Genomic DNA, 7844 nt, shown 5'->3' with positions numbered 1-7844 from the left:
TGACTGAACTCATAGTTACTAAGTTGATAATTTTGTCGCGCAAAATTTTGTCCTTAAGCTTAATCCCTTATCTGTAAGCCTATTTCCGTGTTATGTTTAGGTGTTAACTAGCCACTTACTAATTTCCTGGGAAATATTTATCTCTTTTTCTCTTGCTTATTCCTCTAACACACAATCATACAAATATTATATATATATATATATATATATATATATATATATATATATATATATTTATATATATAATATATATATATATATATATATATATATATATATATATATATATATACATATATATATATATGTATATGTATGAATGAATTTTTATCACATCACCGTGATTTATATGCAAGCATTAAGCTACAAACGTGTGGGTAAAGGCGTCACTGTAGTCCTGAGCTCTTGTCCTTCGTTGGTTCGAGCCCACGGGACGACGAACTTATTATCAACTATAAAAATTCCCCTTCGGTAACATATATGAAAATATATTATTTCCGAGGTAGAGCGAATTGGATATTAAAGGACGTTTGTAGCTTATTGCTTGCTTATATATATATATATATATATATATATATATATATATATATATATATATATATATATATGTTTGTTTGTGTGTATATGTGTACGTGAAATAGCCAAAATAAAGAAAGAAATATAATGGAGAGTATACTTCAGTGTATCCTCTAACAAGTGAGCCTGACCTCAAGACTGTAAGAGGTCACGATACAGAGGCTATGGTACAGACCAAGTTTCGAAAAAATAGGTCATACATTCATCACCTGAAGAAATACAACTAATATTAGCACACAAGTTTACGCAACAACAACAAAGAGTGACACACATGCTCCACTCAAAGAAGGAATTGAAAGTTACATAATTTCACACTGCAATAACTGCATAAGGGAGTGTGGGATGTTGAGTGGTTCCTGTCACCTATCAAAAGTATAGGCCAAGTATTCCAAAAATACATCTGTTGAAAATATATTAAAGACTGGCGTCAGCGAGTTTTGCTCTTGTTCTCTAATTTTTCGTACATATCCTAACCGTCTTCAGGCCTTATATATCCATCAAGTGTGCCATTTCCATTGTACTCGACAGAATTTCAAAATCTCACAGTCGATGTATATGAAACGTTGCATTGCGTAATAACGAGCCCGTTTACCCTTCTCTATAAAAGAGATTTGAAGACGTTAAGAAGGTAACCAAAAATGGATATATATCACTTGCCTCATCAGGTAACTGTAACATTTAATCCTCTTAATTTATTGCTAAATAGGAAGCTTATATACTCAAGCACTTGCTATCGTATCAACTGATCAATTCTTCTACTTTATGGATTAACTTCTTGTGGATATATAATGTTATTCTCCACGTCCCAACCCTTGGCATTAGGTGGTTTTAGAAGTGTTTATCGTTCTTTATTCGTTATTATATTATTTTGCTCTAGTGTATATAATGCCAAAAACCAGAGAGAGAGAGAGAGATCTACCATCTTGGAATAGTTGCTTCTCGCAAAGTTGCAGTTCAACCTGCCAACCAGTAAACAGGCACAGGGACAATCCGTAAAATAGAAGCTATGAGGTATCGATTTTTAAAAGATCCATCAAAAACAAAAGAAAATCACAATGGGAAAATCATAATCTTTAAACCATTCTTGTTCTTAACATTAAAAAAAAAACAGTCATCGCAGAATTGTGAATAAAAATAAAAGAAAGAACGAACGCTACCAGCCGCACAATGTACCCATAATTCTGCCCCCTGGGCCAAACTAAATTTGAATTCATTTCTACAAGAACACGAATGCTTTATCTTTGGGGATAATGCACTGCTGCACTTTTCCCTCCCAAGGTTCTGAGGCAAAAAGCTTGGCTCTCGATACGCCATAATAAAGTGGAATTACCAGTTTTATCAATCACCTCTGTCTTCCTATGACTTGCGTGCGTATGAGCCCGAATCTGCACGTTATCAAATGAGATCGTTAGAGTACGCGGTTTTCTTGCTAAAACTGGATTATTCTACGAATGTTTCGTGCCCTGCGTTGTGGCTTCGTGGAATGTTCCACCTAAGCTTGACTTCTTTAAGATTTCATAAAATTATTATTATTATTATTATTATTATTATTATTATTATTATTATTATTATTATTATTACTGAAACAACACGACCCTGTAACGAGGCTATAATATCGAGAATTAAACGTCACAGTAGTGTTAAAAATATTTATGTACAAATTTATAAACGAAAAGGAGAAACTTTCAGATACTACTCTGTAGGACTGATGAGGGATGCGGAGCAGCATCTGAAAGTGTCTCCTTTTCGTTTTTAACTTTGTACATAAATATTATTAACACTACTGTGGCTTTTAATTCTCATTATTATTACTACTCTTATTGAAGAAAAAAATTCACAGTTATGTACATGTACAATTATATTTAAAAATAAAGCTAACCGGAGAGCTTTCGAGAATTTGTACGATTCCCTCTCGTACAGGTTCTCGAAAGCTCTCTGTTTAGCTTTATTTTTAAATATTTCTGTACCCATACATAACTGTGGATTTGTTTCTCCATTTCAAGGCTCACGCTGATACTACTACTACTACTACTACTACTACTACTACTACTACTATTATCATTATTATTATTATTATTAAGCTCTTCGTTGGTCGAGTCGGTAGAGTTGTGGCATGGCAACTTGCCAGGCCCGAGTTCGCCTCTCCGCCCGGCTAATGAAGAGTTAGAGGAATTTATTTCTGGTGACAGAAATTCATTTCTCGCCATAATGTGGTTCGGATTCCACAATAAGCTGTAGGTCCCTTTGCTAAGTAACCAATTGGCTCTTAGCCACGTTAAATAAGTCTAATCCTTCGGGCCAGCCCTAGGAGAGCTGTTAATCAGCTCAGTGGTCTGGTAAAACTAAGGTATACTTAACTTTATTATTATTATTATTATTATTCAAAATTTACAAGTTTAATGGAGCAGGCACGATATATTACCTTATTCACCAAGTTTTTACATTTTCTGCCAAGTGCAAAATAAGAAAAGCAGACCCAGTAAATCCAGTAAACTGGAAGCGCATCATGGATAATGCAAATTTCTATCATGTGAAAAATGCAAGTCCCTAACAACAAAATACGAGGATAACACATTTCAATTGAACATCTAGGAGCAAAAGGCGGGCACTCCTGTAAAAACTAACGCAAACCTCCCTCAGCAGGTGGAAATACAATAAACTGTCGGAGACTGGGAGCATAATCAGTTAAACAGTGAACGGTAATACCATGCCATCAGAGACTGTGTTAGGTTAGAATAAACTAATTATAAGAATCAAACTCTTACCCTGACGTTCCTGAGGATAAGGATGAGCGCTCCATCCTTATATGTGATATTATGGAATGGGGTATATTTTCCTATGCTAATTAGATGGAACCCGAGTGGAAAAGACATACCAAAAAGAGCATAATGACTCTCTCTATCTCTCTCTTGTTTCTATTTTTACTATTTTGCATACCTGCAGCACAACAATTTTCGGCTATCATCTTTGCATATGTAAGACGGTGCAAGGCGAAGATATTATCATAAGTAAGAAAGATTCCGTCTGGTAGCAACAATTACACCTCCAATATTCAAATGTTTCTTTAAATACATAGCATGTCCATAGGTACGCTTACCGAAGGAAGGTGCGTTTTTCTTTAGTTATTACGATGGAAATGATCGCGAATTACCTGCAAACCGTGACGAAGCACATTCTGTTTAGCATTTATTTTCAGTAACTATCAAAGTCCTCGACAACAGAATCAAAGGATACTAGCTGTGAGTGTTTTAACAAAACATAAATAGCCTTCAACGATTGACTCAGCCGCTACGAAGAGTATTACCTGATGACAAAATCCATTTCAAGGGAATGCCTTTCATTTGTTTGCCGAATTCAGATTTAGTGTTTTCACTGGAAAACGTATCCAAACCATCCGGGAACAGAACGTTTCAGAGGGCTGGTGTCCTTTTACTATGGATTTACAACCTATGCCATTTACAGCTGTCATTAAGACAAACTTGGCATCCTAACTTTAAAAAAAAAATAAAACTGACCTTCATAAAAAGGTTCATGATTAGACATTGAGACCTCTAGGCTATCCAGAAACCTGAGCACAAAAAAAAGCAAAGTCAAAGGGAACAAAATATAGGCTATTAACATGAACTGTCAATTTATTACCTAAACATTGTTCCCCCTATAGAACCTATGAATTGAACACTGGGTGGAGCTAGAAAGAATAAAACGAACGGTGATTTGTTAAGTAAAACTAGCTCGCAAAAAAGCTACTTGTTACCGTCATACTTTTACCCTTAACATATTACCATTTTCATCATTAATCGTTTGTCTATTCAAATTATTTACGTTATTACTACTTGAAACTAGTTATTTTAATTATTACTGTAATGAAAAAAGGTCCAAGGCGTGGGTACTTTTATCCTATGACAAAAATTCGTCGAAACATTCAAATGAAAAAAGTAATTCTGTCCTCATAACTCTTTTATTATTTTTCTTTGCCTCTCTCATACCTTATGCTGATTAAATCATAATTTATATATATATATATATATATATATATATATATATATATATATATATATATATATATTTATATATATATATATATATATATATATTATATATATATATATGCATGTATGTATGTATGTATATATATATATATATATATATATATATATATATATATATATATATATATATATATATATATATATATATATATATATATATAGTCCGTGTGTGCGATTGTATGTATGCAAGTGTAAAGTGTACTTCTATAATTCCAAGTGGTAATTAGCCAGTCTTGATATACAAAATAACATAGAGATAAGAATAACTGAAATGAGTTGCTAAAAAGCTACGAGCAAACGCTTTACATTAGAACAATATTTCGGTTTAACTGATTCCAAATTAGCTGCTCACATTGGCGTCACAGGGACAGCTACTCAATTTCAGCATTTAATCCTCATATTATGCTCGTCCTGCTCAGTGCCAATATTAAACTACTTTAGCGCATTTATATCTAGGAGTGGGGGTTTCTCTTCTTTCTGATTGTTGTTGTTTATGACAAATGCCATTGTCCGTTTAAATTACCGAACGGTTCGTTTCACTGCTAAAAATCTCATAAGCGACTTCATTATTTCCGTCTAGTGTCTTCTTTGTATATTATTCATGACGTCCCTCAAACAAGACAACCGGCCAAAGGATGGCAGGACTTATTCTACTGTCTTTTGAAAACGCGCTATGAATAAAATGACTTCCATCGCGGTTCCACTTTCAAAATTTTTCCGATTCAACTTTTTCCTTCATCTAGGGCTGCTGGCGAAAAATAGGTCCAAAGACAGTGTTGGAGAGTCTTTAATTGACCACGGCCAGCCACTGAAAGAACGTTGTTTTAACGAACTTCTTTTATTAAGTGATGACCAATCCACTTTTCAAAAGACGCATGTTAAGCAGGTAATACATTACGCGCCAAGGAAACCCAGTTTCTTGCAGTTATAAAGAAATCGGTTGAGCTATGGTTTGCAACTTCCACACAGTGACTGATTTCTTCTCTACATGAAGCATCTTTCCCACAGCGAAAAAGTAAATAATCGACGGGTGTTCGTTAACTGAAATATGTTCGGACCTTTAATCTTGGTCCTAGGAATGCTCTCAAGTTATAATTAGTGACATCAAAGCAGATTGTTTATTCTTATAAAGCGTCTATAAAGAATGGTGATTTCATCTACTGTATGAACAAAATACTTAGGAGAATGGGCTTGGGTCTGGGCTGGTATAACAAACGTTAACTATTTAAGATAATAAAAGAACCTTAGATCTGATTTCACAAAGGCTTTGGCAAGCAAGTCATGTAGCCCGTATGGGAGAGGGTACACTACCACAGATGGAAGATGCAGTACTCGTGAAAAAATTTGGAAGTATCCAGTAATATGAGCAAACTTTTCTTTGAAGATAAGCTAATAGAAAAAAACTTTATCCGTGCCGGTTTGTACGTGGCTGTGCAATTCGGTAAATGACAGCTAATGAAAATGACGTTCATGGTTTACTGAGGAAATAATAAACTAGTAAAAAATGCGCCCAAGTTTCTTCGGTGCAATCGATTTTTCTGTACAGCCGCTACAGCGTATAATCAAGGCCATCGAAAATAAATTTATCTCTCGGTGGTCTCGGAATAATGCTGTATGAGCCGCGGCCCATGAAACTCTCAGCCGGCCGTGGTGGCCTGTGTTGCTGTTGCCAGAAGCACGATTATGGCTAACTTTAATCTTAAATAAAATAAAAACTACCGAGGCTACAGGGCTGCAATTTGGTATGTTTGATGATTGCAGGGTGGATGATCAACATACCAATTTGCAGCCCTCTAGCCTCAGGGCAGACAGAAAAAGTGCGGACGGACAGAAAAAGCCGGCACAATAGTTTTCTTTTACAGAAAACTAAAAATGGTATATGATAGTATGCTTAGTATAATTTACTTGTTTCAGTGCTTCGGTTATCTTGTCTTCCTAACTTTAGTAATCGTTGAACTCTTGTTTGAATGAAAGGTGAAAAAAGTACCTTGCCATCTTTTGACAGATAACTGTGACCCCATCCTGCATATACAACACGATCAGGTACTCGTTACTTCTACCTGATTGTGACATGAAAGACCCAGTAAGTTAAAGACCTTCAGATATCTAGGCTACCGGCCAATGAAGGATTAGAGAAATTTATTTCTGGTGATAGAAATTAATTTCTCGGTACAATGTGGTTCGGATTCCACAATAAGCTGTAGGTCCAGTTGCTAGGTAACCAATTGGTTCTTAGCCACGTAACATAAGTCTAATCCTTCGGGCCAGCCCTAGGAGAGCTGTTAATCAGCTCAGTGGTCTGGTTAAACTAAGGTATACTTAACTTTTCAATAGTTCTTGGATGGAGATAAGACTGTCACCTGTCTCTCTACAATTCAGGTTTTCTACGTAGAGTTAAATAAATAAAAAAAAAACTAACTGTAAGTGAGGTTTTCTTGGTTCAAACTATCCATCAATCTCAGTTCCATAAAGCAAATCACCTTTATTACAAAAATACAAACAAACCTGAATATGGCATATCCATCCAGCAAAACTGGACCCGTTAGCAATTTACTAAAAGTGCTCTTCCACAGCTTTTCATAAAGTTTGGACAACGGTGTCATATTAGACTTTAATCCAATCCGAAGAAAAGGAATACAGCACAGCTCGAGGAAAGATAGTTCAAAACTATGTAGTAACCTTTTTCGAGCAACAGCGCATATGCACTTTTGATTCCCGTCTCTCGAGCAAATTGTCAGTTTTCCTTTACACTCGTCTGAATCGTTGCAACACTTCAGCAGAGGTGTCAGGATTCACTGATGCATGGTGTCCTCAAGATATTTGCTTGTGCATATCTCTCGCGGTGTCTTCTTCTTTGTCATGGATGCATGGAATGGTTACACACGTCAAGAGGCTGTGTCATAAAAGCACGTCTTCACTGTTTCAGGGACACATTTTTTGGCTCACATATTTGTTTGCAAGCTCTCAAGTAAGTACACCTTGAAATTTTTCTTTTGGAAAATTTCCATGTCATTGACTGTCGCATTAACAATCAATATTATTTAAGTTTTTGTAAATTTGCATTAATTACATTCTATGTTTACTATCTCTCCTTCCTACAATTTGAAATTTTTCTTTTAAAAAATTTCCATGTCATTCACTGACTGTCGCATTAACAATCAACATTATTTAAATTTTTGTAAATTAGCATTAATTACATCCGATGTTTACTATCTCTCC

This window comes from Macrobrachium rosenbergii, chromosome 19 (genome assembly GCF_040412425.1).
Source record: "Macrobrachium rosenbergii isolate ZJJX-2024 chromosome 19, ASM4041242v1, whole genome shotgun sequence".
NCBI classification, from domain to species: Eukaryota; Metazoa; Arthropoda; class Malacostraca; order Decapoda; family Palaemonidae; genus Macrobrachium; species Macrobrachium rosenbergii.
Note: the sequence above shows the minus strand (reverse complement) of the source record.